Source organism: Pleurodeles waltl, chromosome 1_1, assembly GCF_031143425.1.
Source record: "Pleurodeles waltl isolate 20211129_DDA chromosome 1_1, aPleWal1.hap1.20221129, whole genome shotgun sequence".
NCBI classification, from domain to species: Eukaryota; Metazoa; Chordata; class Amphibia; order Caudata; family Salamandridae; genus Pleurodeles; species Pleurodeles waltl.
Genome location: NC_090436.1, coordinates 929,611,703 through 929,634,009, shown reverse-complemented (window position 1 = coordinate 929,634,009; position 22,307 = coordinate 929,611,703).

Genomic DNA, 22,307 nt, shown 5'->3' with positions numbered 1-22,307 from the left:
AAACCCCTACGGCCAAAAACTTTGAATGAAGACCAGAGAGAGACACCACAGTCAAATACCAAGCATCCTCAGGCACACAATACCAATACCCACAGAACTTCCACGCACCTCACACAACACACCACTAAAGAGCACCCCACCTATCACTACACACTCCACCCCACACATCATCCACACCACCCCATGGCACCTCAAAGACACCCCAGGTTCTCAGATGCTGAACTCAGGGTCATGGTGGAGGAAATCCTACGAGTAGAGCCCCAGCTGTTCGGGACACAGGTGCAGCACACCACCATTGCCAGGAAGATGGAGCTATGGAGCGGAATAGTGGACAGGTTCAACGCTGTGGGACAGCACCCCAGAAATCGGGATGACATCAGGAAGAGGTGGAACGACCTACGGGGGAAGGTGCGTTCCATGGTATCAAGGCACAACATCGCGGTACAGAGGACTGGCGGCGGACCCCCACCTCCTCCCCCCGAATTTACAACATGGGAGGAGCAAGTCTTGAACATCCTGCATCCTGAGGGCCTTGCTGGAGTATCTGGAGGAATGGACTCTGGTAAGTCTCATCTTCACTACTTCATCCCCCCCACCCCACCTGCATGCCAACTCATACCCCCATCCCTCACCCCCTTCACAACTACCCCTTGCAAATGTCTCACCATCACAACCCACCCATCCCAAAACTTAGCCCTGCATGCTGCCCCAAAGCATGGACACCCATCACCAAAGCATGCCCAATGCACATACCCATCACCCCCCCCCCAAAACACCGTCACAACAGCCCCCACAAAGGAATGCCAGCACTGGGGTACACGGGCACCCACCCATTGCACGCCATTGGCACACACAGAAGCAATAACCATACTTTTATACCCCTGCAGGACCCGAACGCCAGGTCACGCGCAGGAGGGTCCACAAATGTCCCCTCCACCCCCAGAAGAGGCCCACAGTGATGACAGCAGCTCTGTCTCCCTGGATCTAGATGACCAGCCCGGTCCATCGGGGACCTCTGGACAGTCGGTTCCCCTCAGACAGGCATAGGCCACAGCAGACCTACCCCCCTCTGGGAACACCAGCACAGCACCCACCCAGCGGGCCCATACCTCTGTTCCCAGGACACGTCAATCAGCGGTGTGTCCACCACTACAGGGAACCCAGGCTAACCCACCACCCCAACAACAACAGGGACCTGGGGGCAGTGGTAGTGGGCACACTGTCCAGGGGACGGAGGCCCAAGGAAACAGGGGAACTGGGAGGGCAGCTGTGCGACAGGGGGGGGACAGGCCAAGGGAACCCACTCTCCACGAGGCCCTCTCCTCCATCATGGGAGCATACCACCACTCCCAGGAGACGATGGCGACGGGCCTGGCCAGGTTTCAGGAAATCCAGCTTCTGCAGGAACAACAGTATATGGGGTTCAGGGAGGAACTGAGAAACATCAGTACCGCCATGGGTACTATCGCAGTGGCCCTGAATGAGTTAATCTCCACATTGCGGACCACTCTGGCACCTCAAAGGGCCCCTGACACTAGCATGGACCAAGAACTGGCTACCACCTCCGCCGGCGCTAGTGGACAGGAGGCCCCGACAGAAGACCAACAGGCCACCAGAACCCCACCCCCTGCAGAAGGAGAACCACCCCGCAAGCGGGCCCTGAGATCCAGGAAGAAGACAGAGTAACATGTCAAGACCCCCGCCAGCAAAGGATACCACCCTGATTGTCATCCCACTGTCCCACATTGTCACCCTGTCCAACCTTAAACTGCCCCTGCTCCACTTCCAAACATGGCATTTGGACAATGCACCTGTGAACCTGATAGTCTGGAGTCTGCCATGGACAATCCTCCACCATCACCACTCACCGATTTGCAACCACCCATCCAAATTAGAGCACTTGAATAAACACACATATTGCACATAAACAATCTGGAGTCTGTCTGTGATTTTAACAAATGTATTAGACATGACAGTGCCAAAATTGTTATTCACATTGTGTTGCCAAAAAAACGTTGTCACACAGCTGTAGTCCATGGGGAAACTAAGCAGATGTCACGCAGTGGGACCCACAGCTCTGAAAATGGAAGGGAAAGTCACAACACAGTTACCATACACTGGGGGGAAAACTCAGACAGTAGAGAGGTAGGAGTCTTTAAGTAAATGTAATATGCCGGTGTCTACTCTTACCTGTGTGTCACTGAAAGTATTGCTCTATTACTGTGTTCCTGTTGTCTATGTCGTCCTCTTCGGCTTCCTCTTCTTCACTCTCCACAGGCTTCACAGCTGCTACAACACAACCATCTGGACCATCCTCCTGCAGAAAAGGCACCTGGCAGCGCAAAGCCAGGTTGTGAAGCATACAGCAGGCCACGATGATCTGGCACACCTTCTTTGGTGAGTACATTAGGGATCCACCTGTCATATGGAGGCATCTGAACCTGGCCTTCAGGAGGCCAAAGGTGCGTTCGATCACCCTCCTAGTCTGCCCATGGGCCTCATTGTAGCGTTCCTCTGCCCTTGTCCTGGTATTCCTCACTGGGGTCAATAGCCAGGAAAGGTTGGGGTAACCAGAGTCCCCTAATAGCCACACATGGTGCCTCTGGAGTTGACCCATCACATACGGGATGCTGCTATTCCGCAGGATGTAGGCGTCATGCACAGAGCCAGGGAACTTGGCATTAACATGGGAGATGTACTGGTCTGCCAACAGACCATCTGTACATTCATCGAATGATAACTTTTCCTGTTCCTGTTCACCTGTTCACTTTCTCTGGGGGGTACCAAAGCCACATGGGTCCCATCAATGGCACCTATGATGTTGGGGATATGTCCAAGGGCATAGAAGTCACCCTTCACTGTAGGCAAATCCCCCACCTCAGGGAAAACGATGTAGCTCCGTATGTGTTTGAGCAGGGCAGACAACACTCTGGACAACACCTTGGAAAACATAGGTTGAGACATCCCTGATGATATGGCCACTGTTGTTTGAAATGACCCACTTGCTAAGAAATGGAGTACTGACAGCACCTGCACTAGAGGGGGGATCCCTGTGGGTTGGCGGATGGGTGACATCAGGTCTGCCTCCAGCTGGGCACACAGTTCATGTATAGTGGCTCGGTCAAGCCTGTATGTCAGAATGACATGTCGTTCCTCCATTGTCGACAGGTCCACCATCGGTCTGTACACGGGAAGATTCCTCCATCTTCTCACATTGCCAAGCGGACGGTACCTAGGAAGGACAACAGCGAGCACAGAGTCAATCAACCCACAGGTACGTTCCCACAGCTTGCACACAACACGATTCACTATGCATTGAATGGTGTGTATGAGTGTTGAGGAAAGGCCTAGGTATGTGTGCCACAGTAGAAATTAAGCCATGTGGGCCCTTGAAATGGCGGCTGCCTGACCTGTGAAGTGTGACAATGGGATGTGAGGTCAATGCGCTGGTGTGGCACACCGTGGCGTTAGGCGGTTGAAGACCGCGGCGCAAAGCCGCATTGGTTAACATTGAAACCTATGGGTTTCAGGAGCCAATGACGATGTGCGCCGGCGGTCGCGGTAAGCACCGCCGCGGTACGCACCGCCGCGGGCGTGACCGCCATTTTCTATCAGCTTAATCACTCGATACCTGATCTTCCACAGGAGAGGACCTACACTGTAAGTGCTGCTGTGACCTCGGTCTGGAAGAGACAATGGCTGCTGCGACTGGGGAAAGGGCCCCTGCCTTCACTTCTGAAGAATTGGAGAAACTCGTGGATGGGGTCCTCCCCCAGAATGCGCTACTCTACGGTCCTCCAGACCAACAGGTAAGTACACTGGGAGCATGCTTTGTGGGCAATGCCTGGGTTGAGTCGGGTGGATGAAAGATGGTGGGGAGGGGAGCGATTGAGTCATGCATCAGACGACAGATGAGAGCATGTACCACATGGCAAGGGTGGGGATGGGGGGCCACTCACATCGAGCATGCAGAAGGTGATGACAATTTTTCTCTCCCTGTACATGTCACATAGGTCAGCGCCCAAAAGAAAATCGCGATTTGGCGTGCCATCGCCAAGGACGTCCGGACCCTGGGGGTCCACAACAGACGGGGCACCCACTGCCGGAAGAGGTGGGAGGACATCCGCCGCGGGAGCAGGAAGACGGCTGAGGCTCTGCTGGGGATGGCCTCCCAATGTAGGAGGGGTGCCAGTAGTCAACTGACCCCCCTGATGTCCCGGATCCTGGCGGTGGCCTACCCCGATTTGGATGGGAGCGTGAGGACATCACAGCAGACACAAGGGGGTGAGTACACTCTCATTCTGGTGACTTTGCGCGCAGTGGAGGTGTCTTGGTGGGGGAGGAGGGCTGTGGGTCTCCCTAGGCCAGGGCGAATTCTGTAGGCTAGGCCCCTCCGTAAGGCATGGCCCTGTGCCCCCGCCCCCCACCTCTGTAGGGTGCCAAGTTCAGGTATCCATGGCCCGTGGTCATCTATGTGTGCAGTTGTCGTCGATAGGCTTGTAGGACATGTCCCACGGATTGCGTAGTGGACCCCAAGTGCGTGGCGTAGTGCAGGGGGCTTCTGTGTCTATCTTGTCCGCCAACGGTAGCGGTAATCCATGCACTCAACATGTCTTTATTTCTCCCACCCCCTTTTTTGTGGTCTTCCTGTTCATGTGTGCATCAGCATCATCAGGCGGAGGAGAAGTGGCATCGGAGCACGAGGGAGCTGCATCTCACATTGTCATGGCGGGCCATGCAACTGACTCGGATTTCACCAGTGAGACGGAGGGCGAGGGGAGCTCCACAGCGGGGACTCGTGCTGATGTCAGTGGCAGCGACTCGTCCTCTGAAGGGAGCTCCCTTGTGGTGGCGACAACATCCGTGCCCCCGCAACCACAGGTACAGCCGTCACCCAGCGCACCAGCACCGCCCTCCCAGCAGCCCCTCAGCCTTCGCCCCGTGCCCGCTCACCCAGGAAGGTGGGCATCTCCTTCGCCCCAGGCACCTCAGGCCCTGCCCCAGTCACCCCTGCTGCCCTCAGTGAGGAGGTCATTGACCTCCTGAGGACCATCATTGTTGGGCTGTCTACTCTTTTGAATGCCATCCAGGGTGTAGAAAGGGAGGTGCACCGGAGTAATGCATACCTGGAGGGCATTCATTCGGGTCAGGCTGCCCATCAGCGATCGTTCAACGCTCTGGCCTCAGCACTGACGGCAGCAATTGTCCCTGTCTCTAGCCTCCCCCCTCCAACTTCCTCCACCCAGACCCAATCCCCAGTACCTCTGCCTATCCCAGACCCACCATCAGACCAGCCTGCACACACCTCAACACCCAAGGGAAGCTCATCCAGATATAAGCACCACACATCACACAAGCATTCACACAAGCAACATCCACATGCAGACATACCAACAGCCACTGCCTCCACTGTGTCCCCCTCCTCCTCGTCTCCCTCCTCCCTCCCTGTGACGTCTCCACTCACACTTGCATGCACAACATCTTCAGCCACTACGTCCATCACCAGCACACCCACCAGAACACTCCGCACACGTGCAGTCACCACCCCCACTACCATTTACACGTCCCTTGTGTCCTCTCCCAGTGTGTCTGTCACCCCCTCTTCCAAACCACACAAACGCAAGCAGCCACCCACCCAACAGCAATCCACCTCATGACAGCCTCCAGCCCAAGCACCTGCACCCAAAGACACCAGACTTCACACTCCTACAACCACATCCTCTTCCTCCACTCCCATACCCACTACACCTACCCGTCACTCTCTTTCCAAATTGCTTTTCCTTGCCAACCTTAACCTCTTTCCAATGACTCCCCCACCCCGTCCATCTCATAAGACTGCAATCAGCACCTCAGCCACCACCAAACCAGGACCTATCAGGACTGTTGTCCAAGGACTGTTCAGTCCCCCACCCTCAAGGGCAACAACTCCGGCGAGGATCCAAGGCACGGCCAGCCCACCCCCGGAGAAGCACCCAAAAGTTAGCAGTGCCCAGCGCGAGAGGCCACGGACATCAGGGACCAAAATCCCTACCCTGGCTCCGTCTGGAAGTGGGGTGCCACCTGGCACACCGCCAAAGGTGTTAAAGGGCCACAGACGACCAGGGAAGGGTGGGAAGGGCAGCACCCCCGACAAGTCCAGCAGCAGGTCAGCTGCCCAGGAGTGCCCCATCAGCCCCCTCCCAGGTGTGCAGGAGGACACCCAGAGGCCCGGTACGGCAGCCCAGGAGGGCCCCGCAAGCCAACGAACAGATGGGCAGGAAGGTCCTGCCAGCCACATGTCAGGTGGCGAGTAACACCCATGCCTGAGCCGGAACCGTCTCAAGCACCGCTGAACTGGGCACCGCCGTCTCAAGCACCGCTGAACTGGGCATCGCCGTCTCAAGCACCGCTGAACAGGGCACCGCCGTCTCAAGCACCGCTGAACTGGGCCCTTCATCTCAAGCACCGCTCCGCTGGGCCCTTCATCTCAAGCACCGCTCCGCTGGGCACTGCCGTCTCAAGCACCGCTGAACTGGGCACCGCCGTCTCAAGCACCGCTGAACTGGGCCCTTCATCTCAAGCACCGCTCCACTGGGCCCTTCATCTCAAGCACTGCTGAACTGGGCCCTTCATCTCAAGCACCGCTCCGCTGGGCCCTTCATCTCAAGCACCGCTCCGCTGGGCCCTTCATCTCAAGCACCACTGAACTGGGCCCTTCATCTCAAGCACCGCTGAACTGGGCCCTTCATCTCAAGCACCGCTCCGCTGGGCCCTTCATCTCAAGCACCGCTGAACTAGGCCCTTCATCTCAAGCACCGCTGAACTGGGCCCTTCATCTCAAGCATCGCTCCGCTGGGCCCTTCATCTCAAGCACCGCTCCACTGGGCCCTTCATCTCAAGCACCGCTCCGCTGGGCACCGCCGTCTCAAGCACCGCTTCACTGGGCCCTTCATCTCAAGCACCGCTCCGCTGGGCCCTTCATCTCAAGCACCGCTCCGCTGGGCACCGCTGTCTCAAGCACCGCTCCGCTGGGCCCTTCATCTCAAGCACCGCTCCGCTGGGCACCGCCGTCTCAAGCACCGCTGAACTGGGCCCTTCATCTCAAGCACCGCTGAACTGGGCCCTTCATCTCAAGCACCGCTGAACTGGGCCCTTCATCTCAAGCACCGCTCCGCTGGGCACCGCCGTCTCAAGCACTGCTGAACAGGGCACCGCCGTCTCAAGCACCGCTGAACTGGGCATCGCGGTCTCAAGCACTGCTCCGCTGGGCCCTTCATCTCAAGCACCGCTCCGCTGGGCACCGCCGTCTCAAGCACCGCTCCGCTGGGCCCTTCATCTCAAGCACCGCTCAGCTGGGAACCGCCATCTCAAGCACCGGTCCGCTGGGCCCTTCATCTCAAGCACTGCTCCGCTGGGCACCGCGTCTCAAGCCCCTGCTCCGCTGGGCCCTTCATCTCAAGCACCGCTCCGCTGGACACCGCCGTCTCAAGCACCGCTCTGCTGGGCCCTTCATCTCAAGCACCGCTCCGCTAGGCACCGCCGTCTCAAGCACTGCTCCGCTGGGCCCTTCATCTCAAGCACCGCTGAACTGGGCCCTTCATCTTAAGCACCGCTCCGCTGGGCCCTTCATCTCAAGCACCGCTCCGCTGGGCCCTTCATCTCAAGCACCGTTCCGCTGGGCACCGCCGTCTCAAGCACCGCTCCGCTGGGCCCTTCATCTCAAGCACCGCTCCGCTGGGCACCGCCGTCTCAAGCACCACTCCGCTGGGCCCTTCATCTCAAGCACCGCTCCGCTGGGCCCCGCCGTCTCAAGCACCGCTGAACTGGGCCCTTCATCTCAAGCACCGCTGAACTGGGCCCTTCATCTCAAGCACAGCTGAACTGGGCCCTTCATCTCAAGCACCGCTCCGCTGGGCCCTTCATCTCAAGCACCGCTCCGCTGGGCACCGCCGTCTCAAGCACCGCTGAACAGGGCACCGCCGTCTCAAGCACCGCTGAACTGGGCACCGCCGTCTCAAACACCGCTCCGCTGGACCCTTCATCTCAAGCACCGCTCCGCTGGGCACCGCCGTCTCAAGCACCGCTCCGCTGGGCCCTTCATCTCAAGCACCGCTCCGCTGGGCACCACCGTCTCAAGCACCGCTCCGCTGGGCCCTTCATCTCAAGCACCGCTCCGCTGGACACCGCTGTCTCAAGCAATGCTCCGCTGGGCCCTTCATCTCAAGCACCGCTCCGCTGGGCACCGCCGTCTCAAGCACCGCTCCGCTGGGCCCTTCATCTCAAGCACCGCTGAACTGGGCCCTTCATCTCAAGCACCGCTGAACTGGGCCCTTCATCTCAAGCACCGCTCCGCTGGGCCCTTCATCTCAAGCACTGCTCCGCTGGGCCCTTCATCTCAAGCACCACTCTGCTGGGCACCGCCGTCTCAAGCACCGCTTCGCTGGGCCCTTCATCTCGAGGACCGCTCCGCTGGGCACCGCCGTCTCAAGCACCGCTCCGCTGGGCCCTTCATCTCAAGCACCGCTCCGCTGGGCACCGCCGTCTCAAGCACCGCTCCTCTGGACCCTTCATCTCAAGCACCGCTCAGCTGGGCACCGCCGTCTCAAGCACCGCTCCGCTGGGCCCTTCATCTCAAGCACTGCTCCGCTGGGCACCGCCGTCTCAAGCACCGCTCCGCTGGGCCCTTCATCTCAAGCACCGCTCCGCTGGGCACCGCCGTCTCAAGCACCGCTACGCTGGGCCCTTCATCTCAAGCACCGCTCCGCTGGGCACCGCCGTCTCAAGCACCGCTCCGCTGGGCCCTTCATCTCAAGCACAGCTGAACTGGACCCTTCATCTTAAGTACCGCTCCGCTGGGCCCTTCATCTCAAGCACTGCTCCGCTGGGCCCTTCATCTCAAGCACCGCTCCGCTGGGCACCGCCGTCTCAAGCACCGCTCCGCTGGTCCCTTCATCTCAAGCACCGCTCCGCTGGGCACCGCCGTCTCAAGCACCGCTGAACTGGGCCCTTCATCTCAAGCACCGCTGAACTGGGCCCTTCATCTCAAGCACCGCTCCGCTGGGCACCGCCGTCTCAAGCACCGCTCCGCTGGACCCTTCATCTCAAGCACCGCTCAGCTGGGCACCGCCGTCTCAAGCACCGCTCCGCTGGGCCCTTCATCTCAAGCACCGCTCCGCTGGGCACCGACGTCTCAAGCACCGCTCCGCTGGGCCCTTCATCTCAAGCACCGCTCCGCTGGGCACTGCCGTCTCAAGCACCGCTCTGCTGGGCCCTTCATCTCAAGCACCGCTCCGCTGGGCACTGCAGTCTCAAGCACTGCACCGCTGGGCCCTTCATCTCAAGCACCGCTGAACTGGACCCTTCATCTTAAGCACCGCTCCGCTGGGCCCTTCATCTCAAGCACCGCTCCGCTGGGCCCTTCATCTCAAGCATCGCTCCGCTGGGCACCGCCGTCTCAAGCACCGCTCCGCTGGGCCCTTCATCTCAAGCACCGCTCAGCTGGGCACCGCCGCCTCAAGCACCGCTCCGCTGGGCCCTTCATCTCAAGCACCGCTCCGCTGGGCACCGCCATCTCAAGCACCGCTGAACTGGGCCCTTCATCTCAAGCACCGCTGAACTGGGCCCTTCATCTCAAGCACGGCTGAACTGGGCCCTTCATCTCAAGCACCGCTCCGCTGGGCCCTTCATCTCAAGCACAGCTCCGCTGGGCACCGCCCTCTCAAGCACCGCTGAACAGGGCACCGCTGTCTCAAGCACCGCTGAACTGGGCACCGCCGTCTCAAGCACCGAGGAACAGGGCACCGCCGTCTCAAGCACTGCTGAACTGGGCACCGCAGTCTCAAGCACCGCTGAACTGGGCACCGCCGTCTCAAGCACCGCTGAACTGGGCACCGCCGTCTCAAGCACCGCTGAACAGGGCACCGCCGTCTCAAGCACCGCTGAACTGGGCCCTTCATCTCAAGCACCGCTCCGCTGGGCCCTTCATCTCAAGCACCGCTCCGCTGGGCACCGCCGTCTCACGCACCGCTGAACTGGGCACCGCCGTCTCAAGCACCGCTGAACTGGGCACCGCCGTCTCAAGCACCGCTGAACTGGGCACCGCCGTCTCAAGCACCGCTGAACTGTGCACCACCGTCTCAAGCACCGCTGAACTGGGCCCTTCATCTCAAGCACCGCTCCGCTGGGCCCTTCATCTCAAGCACCGCTGCGCTGGGCCCTTCATCTCAAGCACCGCTGAACTGGGCCCTTCATCTCAAGCACCGCTGAACTGGGCCCTTCATCTCAAGCACCGCTCCGCTGGGCCCTTCATCTCAAGCATCGCTTCGCTGGGCCCTTCATCTCAAGCACTGCTGAACTGGGCCCTTCATCTCAAGCACCGCTGAACTGGGCCCTTCATCTCAAGTACCGCTCCGCTGGGCCCTTCATCTCAAGCACCGCTCCGCTGGGCCCTTCATCTCAAGCACCGCTGAACTGGGCCCTTCATCTCAAGCACCGCTGAACTGGGCCCTTCATCTCAAGCACCGCTCCGCTGGGCCCTTCATCTCAAGCACCGCTCCGCTGGGCACCGCCGTCTCAAGCACCGCTCCGCTGGGCCCTTCATCTCAAGCACCGCTCCGCTGGGCACCGCCGTCTCAAGCACCGCTCCGCTGGGCCCTTCATCTCAAGCACCGCTCCGCTGGGCACCGCTGGGCACCGCTGTCTCAAGTACCGCTCCGCTGGGCCCTTCATCTCAAGCACCGCTCCGCTGGGCACCTCCGTCTCAAGCCCCGCTGAACAGGGCACCGCCGTCTCAAGCACCGCTGAACTGGGCACCGCCGTCTCAAGCACCACTGAACTGGGCCCTTCATCTCAAGCACCACTGAACTGGGCCCTTCATCTCAAGCACCGCTCAGCTGGGCCATTCATCTCAAGCACCGCTCCGCTGGGCCCTTCATCTCAAGCACTGCTCCGCTGGGCACCACCGTCAATGGGGGGGTCCCAAAATTATGATCCATTTCAGGGTTGGGTTTAGCATTAAGATTTCCTCAAACTACAGTTGCCCCAGTGGGAAATTAAAAATAGTTGGTGTGATGGCATCAAGAGTGGGAACTGGTAAGTGGTGTGGGAAAAAATGCTCAGGTAGTTGTATTGTTGTCCCTCAAGGATGACCTGCACTCTAACATACTTATGCCGGAGATCATCAACTGTTGATCCAATTGCTTGGGTAAAGGATCTGTATAGAAGATGAGAGCGCCTTTGGAGACATGTGCAAACCTGTTACGAAACACCCTATTGTAGCCCAACTCCCATAAAAAGGGTCAGTGGAAGCCTAGAAGGTATGTTTGTTGCAGTATAGGAATGTATGGTTGAGAACATTTGGAATATCAGAATACTGCTGTCCTCTTAATGTGGTCTAGTAGTCTGTCACATTTCAAGATATGGTGATGTGGGCCATCATGGTGTTGGTGGCTTGTATGTGACACAGCACCTGCATCTTGTGATTGCATGGGCCTTGCAGGCAAGGGCTGGCGGGATCTGGAAAGTAGCTTCTTGGTTTGCAGTGGGTGGTTATCTGAGTCTGCAATGTTGAGTGTGTGGGTGAAACAAACAGCATCAAATGAGCAAAAAACAACCCCGCACTTCTTCCCCTGAAGCATCTGTTGCCCAATATCTTCCAATTAGACAAAAAAAATGACATGTCTCATGGGGTATTAGAGGTGGATCTCCTCCTTTAGGAAGGATATACTGCTAACACATCGTCCCACTCCAGCTGCTGAGTAGTTTCCAATATCTGGCCAGCCAGCTAGTCTTTGTTTCCTTACTCAGAGGCTCCACCATCTTTTGCATTATTCATTATCCCTTCTATTCATGGCACATCTTTGCAATTTTGGGAGGTCTCTGACCCACTCTGTCAGTTTGTCTCAGAGCTAGAAGAGTCAAGAGAACCCTGGGATCAATTACCCTCTCTTAGCGATTGTGTTTTCCTTCTCGGCTTAAGTTTGGTGCTGAGAGAGTGAGGTTGAGGACCCATGTCCGGGGAGGTGAGGTATGGGGCCGCTGGTCACCTCAAATCTTTCTTCTCAGCTGGTCGCTCTCTGGCATTTTCCAGAGTTTCTAAAAGTGTAAGTGGCCATTATTGAAAAATGAGTATGTATTGAAGGTTAACTCTGAGATTCTGTTTCACTTCTGAGAAGAATTTCTGCCTCTTCTGGATTGTGTGTCTAAAGTCTGGGAAGATTATAATGCAGGAGGATTGGAACATTAAATTCCCAGCTCTGCTGGCCTCTCGAAGGATAGCTCCTCCATCACAGTAGTTAAGTTAATGGGCTATCAGTTGGGTGGGTGACACCACGGACAGGGGACCTGGGCCAGAGATTTATGCACACATTCTACCATGAACCATTGCAAGAGCTTTCCCTCAGGTATCTATGATGTCAGCCATGTTTATAGGAATGTTGCAGGGCTAGGAAATTCAACGTCGATAGGGAATATGACAAGGTGGAGGTTATTACACCTCATCCTGTTTTCGGAATCCTCTGCTCCTTTTTCAAGGGTATCTATTACAGATAGCATTTTCAACATGTTGCTTCTTGCTGCTTTTTCTTCCAGTGTCGAAAACCTGTTATGCATCTTGGAGACTCTGTTGGTGATGTTCGGAAGGTCTTGGTGGAGGAGGGAACACATCCATTTCTCCTGCCTCAATTTTAGTTTTGGACAATTCCGGGGAAAATGTAGCTTGAAATATGGGGCCAAGGTCGGTAGAGTCTGTGGGTCATGGGGTCGGGGGACTGCCACCTTGTGGCCAAGCACAGCTCAGAGATGAAGTGGTAAATTTGTCCATTTTAGTTTGAACATGCCTGGTGGGGCTCATACCCTTCATCATTGTACCACTATGTCAGATGGGAGGGGACCACTAGCATAGGAAAGGTGTGCTGTGTGTGGCACTCCTTGGGGTATTTGAACCTATACATAGGCCATATGGTGTTGTCTTTTATTACAGGTCACAGCATTGTGATTCTATCTCAGTTTTGGGATCACAAGCAGGATGGCGTGAGTGGTCGTCTATCTGGTAGTGAGGTAGCGTAGCCTTTCTCTATCCAAAAAGTTGGTGGGTGCAGTAGGCTGGCTTTTCTGCAACTGTCTCACTTGCATCCATGTGTGTGGGGAGGCATCGCAAGCTGCCAGGGATAGCCGTTCTGGCAGGGGATGAGATGGTAAAGTTGATAGGCAGAGAATTAATAAGGACTCCCTCAGTAGCCTCTCCAACGCTCCTGATGACACCCTGTATGACACCATTCAAGAAGTCAGAGATAGCAGCCCAAGACAGCCAGGTCAAGAGCAGTCCCTCTGCACTGCTCGGATTGCACCTCCAAGTGTGGGGCTGCACGTATCACCGTGTGGTAGTGGTTATTGGCTCAGGGGCAGCCGCTCATCGTCCTTCAGTAGTCAAGGAGGAAAGACACCATGGACACCTTCAATCAGGGCCACTCTGGTAGCATAGGTCTCAGTCACACAGCACTACCCTGCTGGTGGGTCTCTGTTCATGCGTAGTCTGCCCTCAGCTTCTCACCTTCTCAGTAATGTGATTGTGGGATCAGGGCCTACATGACTCCATCTCCGTTCATCAGCAGTTCTGGTCGGGCCTGCTGCTTCTTACTGATGACCACTGAACCTGGGCATTAGGTTGGGTGCTAGCCACCATGCCGACTTGCCACTTCAACAAGAAGCCGGTCCATGGGATTGATGGAAAGCACCCAAGAAGCTCCTTGTTTGGGCCCTAGAGAGAGGGTTAGGGATGCAGAGGGGTGGATTCCGTCAGATGGTGGAGGAGGTTCAGGAGCGTCTGGGTCAGGGCAGGCGTTAAGGGACCTGTGGGCTCAGAATGAGCCCAGAGGTGCCCTCCCCTGCCCCCTGGGACACCCCCTGCCACCCTTGCCCACCCCAGGAGGACACCCAAGGATGGAGGGACCCATCCCAGGGAAGAAAAGGTAAGTTGTGGTAAGTATTTTTTTTTAAAAATTTTTGTGGCATAGGGGGGCCTGATTTGTGCCCCCCTACATGCCACTATGCCCAATGACCATGCCCAGGGGACAGAAGTCCCCTGGGCATGGCCATTGGGCAAGGGGGCATGACTCCTGTCTTTGCTAAGACAGGACTCATGTTAATGGCGCCTGGGCGCCCAAAAAAAATGGCGCAAATCAGGTTAAGACGATTTTTTTGCCTCAGCCTGACTTGCCCCATTTTGGGACCCCCAAACGCCATTTTTCCCTACGCCGGCGCTGCCTGGTGTACGTCGTTTTTTTTCACGCACACCTGGCAGCGCCGGTCGGCTAACGCCGGCTAACGCCGGCTAACGCCATTCAATAAATACGGCGCCCGCATGGCGCTTCAGAATGGCGTTAGCCGGCGCTAATTTTTTTCGGCGCAAAACTGCGTTAGCGCAGTTTTGCGTCAAAAAGTATAAATATGGCCCTTAATATCTTCTTATCTATGAAACTCAAACATTGTTCCGTCTTCAAGCAATAGAACTGAGGAAAGATGAACAACGATCTCTAAATAGAATTACAGAAGAAATATAAAACAGGCTTCGTACTTATGTAACGGAATTGAGAGAACTATATAAGCTGTCTATTGGTGAACTTGAGAAAGCTTTCCATGGATAAGAATATAATGACAAAAGGTATACATAAGTTGGCCTGGCTAGACATGGAGAAATACATTGGTACCTGCGGGTACCGGACCTGGTCTTAAAATTGAAAACACTGGCCTGGTCATTTAGGTACGAATCAAACAAAACCGCCTAAAAATACTTCGGCCCATATTTATACTTTTTGATGCTAAACTGCTGCGGCGCAGTTTTGCGTCAAAAATATTACCGCCGGCTAACGCCATTTTGGTGCGCCGTGCGGGCGTCATATTTATTCTTTGATGCACGGCGGCGCAAACAACAGGTGGGAGTCATTATTTTTGACGCACACTGCGGCGTCAAGTCGGAAAGGAAAACGACGTTAACGCGGCGGAAATGACAGTGGGTCGATTTACGACACCGCAAATCGGATATGCGCCTTTTTTTTCATGCAATAGCGTAAAAAAACACAGTGAACACAGCCATTTTACCAGAGGACAGCCAAAATGGATCCCGGATGCCACTACAGACCCCAGGAAGATGACAGCAGACATGGAACCAGCCAGGAGGACCCACACAAGAACTAGGACACGTTTAAGAAGAAAAGAAAGTGTTGCTTTAGTGCAGAGGAGCAGGAAATTCTGGTTAAAGAAGTGACGGAACACCAGCAACAACTATTTGTCACATCAAAGTTGCCAATCAGTAGGAGAGAGGCTATATGGCAACAAATTGTCGACAAGATTAACAGTGTGGCTGAAGTACGCAGAACAGTCATCGAGTGCAAGAAACGCTGGCAGGACTGCAAACGCAGGACAAAGGAAAAGATGGCCAGGAACAGGAAGGCAGCACTGCAGACTGGAGGTGGGAGTCCAGCACACCAGGAGGCCCTGGACCACATGGAGGAGATGGTCGCAGCCGTCATCCCTGAGGAGATCGTCACAGGGATTCAAGGACAGGACAGCGCAGACTACCAGGAGACAACGCACATGCAGGGTAAGTTGCATGGGGAATTAAAATGAACAAATGTTAACTGCAAGCGGGGGGGATACCGACCACAAAATGCATGGAAGTCATCTAATACATGGAGTGGCATGGGTAAAGGGGCACGGCATTGGGGCATGGCCTGCACAGACAGAAGCTGGGGCACACCATTACACTACACCAACTACAGTCCCATGGGGGCATGCTGTCATGCCAATGATGGAGCAAAGGGAAAGCCATGACAGGAGGGAAGGCCACAACGTCAAACTTACATCCTGGCACTCGTCAGCCAACATACCTCCTACATTAACTAGGGCCCTATTAGCAATCCTCGAGCCAAACCGACAACTGCAATGTAACTGCGACAACAGTTGCCACTACCACCTATGATCTGTGTGCAGCTCAAGTAGCCAATGGCAGTAACCTCTCCATGGATCATACACACCTGCATTAGGGGGTGAGGATGACAACTGCAACAATCCCCAGAAACAAGACATAGGCCCCAGTACTCTCAAATGTCAATGCCCATAGTTGTCACAAACATCAGCCAAAGTAAACAACAATAGGAGCGGCACAGCACTAAGGACAAACCCATGCTGCATATGTAAGGGTCCATCCTGTGCCTGGGTAACAAGGCAACATCCCAAATGTCATACTGCTCAGACAACAGCATTGAGGAGGGACACATGTAACTGGTCACTGAAATACACCTGCACAGTCAGAGGACCAAATAAGACACTGATACGACTATCAGGGCAATCCAATGTAACACACATTACCCAACATCAGCAGGACCCATTAACAATGTCAACATCCATATTGGATCATAACATTGCCATGCATAGGATATGCCACATGTCAATTACATTTAACTTGATGTGAACGATCAGAGATTGGGGCAGGTCCAGATTGTTAAGTGTGCTGCCAGGGCCATCAGAACACCCACAGCCAGCGAAAGGTCTCACCATGAGAATGGATGTATGTGGAGGGTCGAGTAGGAAAAGAAGGCGGCAATTCTCTATTTAGCTAAAATCAACACCTAGAGGCGATGAGGCTGACAAGTCTGATAACTCAATAACATACATGTGACACACAGGTGGGCCATAGGCCTGAAACAATGCCCATCTGAAGGACTGGAGATATTAACACAAAACAAGATCACAAAGTGAATTCATCAAAAGGCAGGCACGTCACATAAAAATTGCCACAACACAGACACACTAATTGTACCCTGTTTCATTGCAGAGGAAGATGGATCTCCTGCCGATATGCCTGTCCCAGATTTCCCTTATGACATGGATGACGAGCCGATAAACATTCACCAGGAGACTATCCAAAAGGTCATTGAAACCCTCCAGACCCCGCCTTCTGTCACAAGGAGGAGCACAGAACAAGCAGCCATCGCAGAGGAACCACCCAACACCCCAATTGTAAGACCTGCCAGCTCCAATACAGCTGAGGACTCAGACGACACTGGCACCAGCTTTGAGAGAACTGTAGTTGGAGTACAGCGGGAGCTGGCCAAGGATGTGCGGGTGGGGATGCAAAATATGGCAGCCAGCCTAGCGGGGGTGCATTCATGCATGATGTCATTTGCAGATCAGGCAGCAGCTATGCAAGCCCTAACATCTATCTTGCAGGAACTGCAGAAAACCCAGAAGGAAATCAGCACAGCTGTAATACAGTTGAACCAACACCTACAACAGCAATCCTGTCAACGCGTGCATGAATGCAACATTGAACCCCTCAGAGCCGACCTGGCTGCCTACCATCGTGATGTGGCTGCTATTCTCAAGAACCAGCAGGCCCTCCTTGCAGCAGTACTGCCCTTAAGACCTTCACAGGGAGCAGCGACCGGGATGTCTGACTCCACGTCTTCTAACACAGGTGTGTGTTGCCCCTTCACAACCAACAACAACAAGGACAAAGCAGGCAACACACACATCAGAAGAAGAAGACATGGAACAGATCACATTCACAAGGAAAAGTACCCGGAAGCACTAGTCCCTGCCACATGGCCAACTATTACCAAGGTCCTGCGTTTTGAAACATGACAGTCTTACAACAACTGTACTCAAGCACTGTTCTGATAACCACTGTATATCTTGTCACCCAGCCCAGTGATTGTCTCTCTCCTACTCATTGGCTAAGTCTGTCCCTCTGCACTGTCTGAAACAGCAACCCCAGCATGACAAATCATTTGGTTAAACCCTTGTGTTGGATCACAATGGAAGATATCACTATAATGGACTCACAATCATGGACAATGTACATATAGCACTACAGCACTTTTCAATAAATAGCACTTACACAACAAATCTGTCTGGGTAATGTGACATATCAACTGTGCAGTAGATAACTGAAATGTGCCTACTGTCAAATTACGTAGCTTGTCAATACAACTGTCCTGATATTATGTAGTTAGAGAAATCTGCACAGTGCCCATGATTGCATCATACTCTGCCCATCCTGAGGGACAAATCTGATGAAGTGAGAAACCATACACCACCATGCTGTGTAGTACAGAAGAATGCTTCCTCAGGGGATAACTAAGTCATCAAATAGTGGCCGCAAAATGTTTTCACCATGCAAAAATAACACAATAAACATGCCACACTAATCTAAGTAAATACAAATAAAACTGCACAAATGAAGGTGTTTGAGTTAACATACAAATAGGTAATCATGCCGAACTGTGTCACAAATGATGTATGAGGGTCATGAAGACAAGAATACAAGATTGCCAATGAGAACTCATCTTATAAGGGTGTGCATGATCATCACACTGCAGTCAGACCTAAAACTGTTTCCCCAATATCAAGTCTGGAAGCACTGTTAGTGACTTTGAAAACACACTTATCAACAGGAACACATTGGGATTCATATTAACTGTGATTGGTGGTTGCAACAAAGGGTAGACACTTTGCAAGGTAGCTCTGGGCTAGCTGCCAATCGTACAGCTCAGTTGGGATTTGTTAGTAGCATAGGACACAGATGTTATAGTACAAAATTGATGTACACTGAATCCAAACCCACGATCAAGTACCATTCATCACATACTATTAAGGGGTAACCAAATATTTATTAAAAGCTAACCATAGATGAGGAAACTGAAGGAAAAATCTTACCTACCCTAATCTACCCTGACTACTCATTACCCACAACTGTCCCTAACTAACCTAAGCTACACTTACTTGTCACATGTAACAAAATGTTCTAAACATCTACCCCCCACCCCCCTTATGAGACGGGACACATTGAGGACAACACATACTAACCTAAACACATACTATACTATCCTAAACAAATATATTTTTTTTTGTATTTTTTTGTATTTTTTTTGTTATTTCTTTTTCACACAAGAACCCCAATATAGCCACCCACCCACACATGTAATAAGTCAAAAAAGAAACAAGCAGGACCCCCCACTCCACACCCACTAACACTAACTAAACTAACAGCCTATACTAACCTAACACTAAGCCCCCTAAACCCACTAACTATAAGAACAAGGAAAGAGGAGGGAGGGTATCATGTCCATCAAATCAAGTGTCTTGAGGTTGGCCCTCCGGAGGGTCCTCTTAATATCCTTGGCCCGCCGTTTAATGTGCTGCACGTCCCGGCTCAGGTGGCTCACCTTGCGCAGCACTTTGTCCATCTTATGTTCAAGTCTATTGATGGCTGCAGGGTCAACAGATGGAGCAGTGGCAGTCTGGGTACCGGTGGAGGAGGTCTGTGTGGGCTGTCCTGCACCCGTGGCAATGCTGGGGCCAGGAAGTCCAGCAGATGTTGGATCAACAGTGGCAGCTGTGGATGGGGCCACCTGGCTCTGATTGGTGGTTGTTTCTGTGGTGGCTGTGGTGGGCAAAGTAGGCCCACCCTGTGGGAAGGCTCGCCATGCCCCGGAGGCACGTTCATGGCGATATCGCCGGGCCATCCTCCGGAACCCCGACTCCACCAGCAGGATGTGCTGGTATCGCATGGCCCAGCGCTGAAATTCACAGACCTGGTCTGGAGTCATGTTAGCTGCTGTGAAGACAAATGCAGATATGCTACATTAGTAACTGCATTGTGTGAAACGGCACAGCAAGTTAATCAGACCTTACATCTACTGTATTTGTAACAGCTCATATCACGGTACAGAGCATTGAATGTCCCTGAGGAAGTATATGGCAGGCCAGACAACAAAGGTCACATCACACAAAGCACATCCATAACCCACAAGATCGGTAACAACTGGCTTTGACTTGCAATCTGACTTCTGACAGTTATCATCTAAGAATCATGCTGCATATCCTCCACCAAGAGCTGGGCTACAAATGTCAGTGTACGGAAAGCAATACTAAAGCCACATGGTCTGCAAGTTGTAACTGGACTTTCCAGTATGATACCAAGTGCCAAACCTGAGTGTGTATAGTAGTATGCAACCAAACTGTCACTTATTCACAGGTATGTGTAACATACTGGTAGCATCAGTACTAGGTACCCCATTCACAAACCCATGGGCGTGTTTGAGGGGGTGCGATGGATACACAACTATAATTTGCCAACAACATGTACACCGAGGAGTGTATAGGCAACTCCACACATGTTTGTCTCTACAGACACACCACAGGTAAGGTCTATCTACAATTAGGAGTCAGCAAACCCTAGAGCATTCATAGGGTCGGACATGTCAGGAAATGCAGAACTTAGTACACAACATATACTTCCAGTGAGGCCTGACTTACATCATACACAGAGTTGCTAGAACACCCATGATCATGAATTGCATCCACACCTAGGCCAATACACTCAGGTTCCACAGACTTGATGCACTACATGTGGTAGTACATGCTGCTAGGAGGTTCTACCTACTGTTTCAAACTTACGTAGGTAAATAGGGAAGCAGATGTCTATTGGAAAACTATTGGCTCTACCGATCTTAGAGAATGTGGGTCTGACAGGCTGACTAAATAGGGGCTGATTTCCATTGCAACTCTTGGTGATACAAGTGTCATACACATGACTATCCCCTGTACTCACAGTGGGGCCTACAGGGATGTCCTACAATCCCTACATGATACCATTGGATAAGCATTGGCAAACTCAAAACATGTGAGAACTGCATTCCCACTCATGGAACAAGTGAAAAGCTTGCCCAACGCATCACACCTTGCTATGCGTCCAACTCACACGAGTCCATAACCAGCAAACACAACACATAATAGACATATCAACAATTACTGGAGTGGTCGGGGTCCTCAAATGTCGCCACCTCTCCCACAGTGTAGGGTGCCGGTCTACCTGTAAGGTATGGAAGGAAGAAATGTGCTCCAAATCTGTGCACAGTGCAACAATTTCATAATCATTTACAATGTGTAGGCTGAATAAGGAAATGGCAGCCATTCAGACATGATGGTACTGCATCTGATATTTCATGGTCAACTTGTACATAGCATGGATCTCCTGTGACAGTTACACACATATCTGCACACATACATTGGCCCTAACTATCATGTGGTTGCAAACTTGCCCCATAATTGGTGAGCACTAAAAAATATGGAGTGTAATCGTCTCATCATGTGCATCCAAGAGAAACATCCAACACCTGGTTACTAGAGGACTGCATTACCAGTCAAACATGCCTTGTGGCCATGACATATTTATTGCACATAGGCCCAATGTACAGAGGGAGGGGCAGGGACTCCTGTAAGCCATCCTGTTGTTACAGAATAGTCAATTGATGTGGCCCAGCTATGGTGATTTGCACCAACCATGGAGATGTGAAGCCATGTGCATACACTTGGACTGCCATCCATATTTGGATTGTGGCTCAACTAATTCCAACAAACATCTTAAGATGTTAGCTGAGGGCACCTTACACCTTTTCACAATGTTTTCAAATCATGAACTGACATGTATCCAAAAAGATCAAGAAACACAATAACCCCACACATTCATAGTACTTCTGTGAACGCTTTCCTTCCACACTCACCAGACTAACATGAGACCAATGTCTGAGCCACTTTGCTATCATCAATTGACGTGAAGGCAGCACTCATTTTCAGCATCATGTAGTGATTCTAAAGTCAGTCTATCAATTGCGTCAACATAGTTGGCCTAAATGTAGGTACATCTGTACTTCTCTGTCAATAGTACCCTATGTAGACATGATTGGGTCATATTTTGTTAGCTGTGCTGACAAAAAGGCTGCACCAATTTCCTTCATGGTAAAGTTACCTGTAAGTTTACTGAGCCCGTGCTACCTGACAGCTAGCAATTGTGATCCTTGCCATAGTGCATCAATGATCCCCTTATATTTCCCCAGCATTACACACAGTCATCAAGTTAGCTGGCAGACATTGCACTAATTCCCTGATGTCACTACAGAGCATTTAATTGTGCACATTAACAATAGTCGTACTCACCAACAGTGCCACCAATCATGATTCCCAGGTGGTCCAAGAGATCCTGCTCCCTGGTGATGAGGTCAGCCCACCGGTGCTTCAGCTGGTGGTCACTCCTCTGGCTGGCATACACACGCTGCAGGTGATGCAGCACTTTTCCCCACCGGATTCTGCACGCCTCTGTCGGATACCCCTGTATGACCCTGCCCCCTGCCTGGATCATGAGCGGCAAGAAATGTGTCACCAGCCAGATGAAGCCCCCCAACTCCTCTTCCCCCATCCTGCCAAGACGTGGCCTACCAGACATACTTATAGATGAAGATAAGGAATAGGGGTAAAAGAAATAGAAAGAG